Raw genomic sequence first — 2472 nt, 5'->3', positions numbered from 1 at the left:
GTTTAATTTCATTTTTGGTTTTTTGAATACCCGTGTTTGACATTTCTCCATTCACCTTGGTTAAATAAGGTAGTATTCCTTTAGTTTTAGCTTTCGGATATATGTGTAAGTGTGGTATGCTGCCTAATGAATTAGATGTTGGTACTGTCTTTACCAAAACTGGACAAAGAGCTGGCAGCTGCAAAAATCAAGTGACCCAGCAAACCAGGCATATTTTCTGCTCTGTTAGCTTGCCACCTAGAGAGTCTGGTTGTCAAAGTTGGAGTGCAGAAGTCGCGGAGGATGTTTAAAATGCAGTTTCTCAGATTCTCGCCACCCACCAGAAGTTTTGATTCATTGGGTGGTCGAAGAGGGCAGAGATATTTTCAATTTTAACAGCATTTTCTTGATTGTGATGCAGCTGATTCGCAAATAGGTATCCTACAGAAATGACAGGTGTTAAATTTAGAATGGCCATCGCTTGTATGCCGGGAGAAGCACACGCTGGGCCCAATTTATATAGGGGCTTTCGCCCTCAGCTCAAGAGCAGCCTCAGAACCCCGACAACCCACGCCAGCACTCTGGGCGGATTCAGTCAGGTGGGGACCGCCAAGGTGGAGCTCTGGGTTCTTCCCGCAATCGTTGCTCCAGGCCGGAGGCCCCGCCCCCTTCCTCCTGGCTCCTCCCCTCCCCCGTGGGCCGGCAGCCAACGACACCAGAGCCGGAAATGACGACACCGGTGAGGGTTCTCGGGCGGGGCCTGGGACAGGCAGCTCCGGGGTCCGCGGTTTCACATCGGAAACAAAACAGCGGCTGGTCTGGAAGGAACCTGAACTGCGAGCGGCGGCGGCAACGGCGGCGGCGGCTGAGCGTATGTGCGTGATGGGGAGTCCGGGGAAGACAGGAAGGCACCGCGGACAAGGGCGGCCGCGGGCAGGGTCCGGCCCTTTGTCGCCGCCTGGGCCGCGGAGCCGGTGTCCTAAAAGATGAGGGGCGGGGCGTCGCCGGGTTGGGGCCAGGGAACCCCGTGTGGGAAACCGGGAGGGGCGGCCCGTTTCTTGGGCTTCGGGCGCGGCCGGGTGGAGAGGGATTCCTCGGAGCCTTGGTCCGGAAATGCTGTTTGCTCAAAGACGTCTCAGGGCGCAGGTGCTTGGGGCCGGGATTAGTAGCTGTCTGGACTGGAGTGGAGCAGGAGAAAGAGGAAGCGTTTTGGGCTGGGTCTGCTTGAGCAACTGGTGAAACTCCGCGCCTCACGCCCCGGGTGTGTCCTTGTCCAGGGGCGACGGGCACTCTGGGCGAAGTCCGCACGCCTCTCATTCGAGGCGGAAAACGGGGTCTGATGCTTTCTCCTTGGTTGGGGCTGTCTCGAAGCATGCAGGTCCAGTGCCTCTTGTGTTTGCTGCTGTTTCCTTCTCAGATTCTTCTCACCGTTGTGGTCAGCTTTGCTTTAGGCACATTGATCTATAGTGGAGGCTGGAATGGGTGAGAGAATTGAGGTAACTTTTCCATAATTCAGGTGAGATGTGACTAGAGTTCGATCTGCGGTGGTGGCAGAGGCTTTAGAAGAAACACGAACGGGACATGGTAACCAATTGAGGATCAGGGAATAAAGTGTGAAGTTGACTAGGAGGTTTTCAGTTTAGAACATGGCAGAGACATTCTCAGAAATAGGAAGAAAGAACTGGTTTAGAGAGGAGGGCGAGGAAGTGGTTTGGAAGTGTCACTTTGCGAGTGCCAGCAGGTGAGAATGTCCTATCAACAGGACTAGAGCTGAAAACAGGAGTCAATTCCATAGATTTCCAGTTGATGTTGGAGCAGTGGAGAAGTCTAAGCTAAGAAAGGGGAAGAGAAGGCCAAGGCAAACTCTTAGGAACACTTCTAACGAGGGGGTGGAAGAAGAGCAAGGAGCCAGTTGAGGAGAATGAGTGTGGTTGGGGAACCACCACAGTGCAGGGTCGCCAGAGCTGAGAAAGGGAGGGAGGCTTCAGGAAGGAAAAGGTTGGCAGGAATTTGTTAGGCCTGGTGTAGCAGAAGGAACAGAAGATTTAGAGCAGCACTAGCTAATAGAAATACAATGTGAGGCCCCGCGTGGTGGCTCACGCCTGTAATCCCAACACTTTGGGAGGCCGCAGGACGGATACTTGAGCTCAGGAGTTCGAGACCAGCTGGGACAACATGGCGAAACACCAGTCTCTACAAAAAATTAGCTGGGCGTGGTGGCGCGCGCCTGTAGTCCCAGCTGCTCCCAAGCGAGGCTGAGGCAGGAGAATCGCTTGAACCCGGGAGGAGGAGGTTGCAGTGAGCCAAGATTATGCCACAGCACTGCAGCCTGGGCAAAAAAGTGAGATGGTCTCAAAAAAAAAATCTTTTTTGTTTTTCTTTTGGAGAAAAGGCATACAAATTTATTAGCATGCACATGGGGAGAACCACAAGGTGATTATCTCTATCCACAAGGTGATTATCTCTATTTTAAATTTTCTTTTTTTTTTTTTT

General features: G+C 52.7%; 1 protein-coding gene across 4 annotated transcripts in view; it reads left to right on the top strand.

The window, feature by feature from the left end:
• The first annotated feature begins 362 nt into the window (after positions 1-362).
• PSEN1 (presenilin 1) overlaps positions 363-2472 on the top strand; it is a 96569-nt gene continuing 94459 nt past the window's right edge. For 2 of the 4 annotated variants that reach the window (XM_011949617.1, XM_011949615.1), the window contains exon 1: positions 363-854. The gene's annotated coding sequence lies outside the window, so the exon portion shown is untranslated. Of the gene's footprint in view, positions 1496-2371; positions 2413-2472 lie in introns of all 4 variants that reach the window. The other 2 variants (XM_011949616.1, XM_011949618.1) reach the window with 2 other exon arrangements.

Source organism: Colobus angolensis, unplaced genomic scaffold (assembly GCF_000951035.1).
Source record: "Colobus angolensis palliatus isolate OR3802 unplaced genomic scaffold, Cang.pa_1.0 Scaffold3, whole genome shotgun sequence".
In the NCBI taxonomy this organism is placed as follows: Eukaryota; Metazoa; Chordata; class Mammalia; order Primates; family Cercopithecidae; genus Colobus; species Colobus angolensis.
This window is presented reverse-complemented; position numbering and strand designations above follow the sequence as displayed.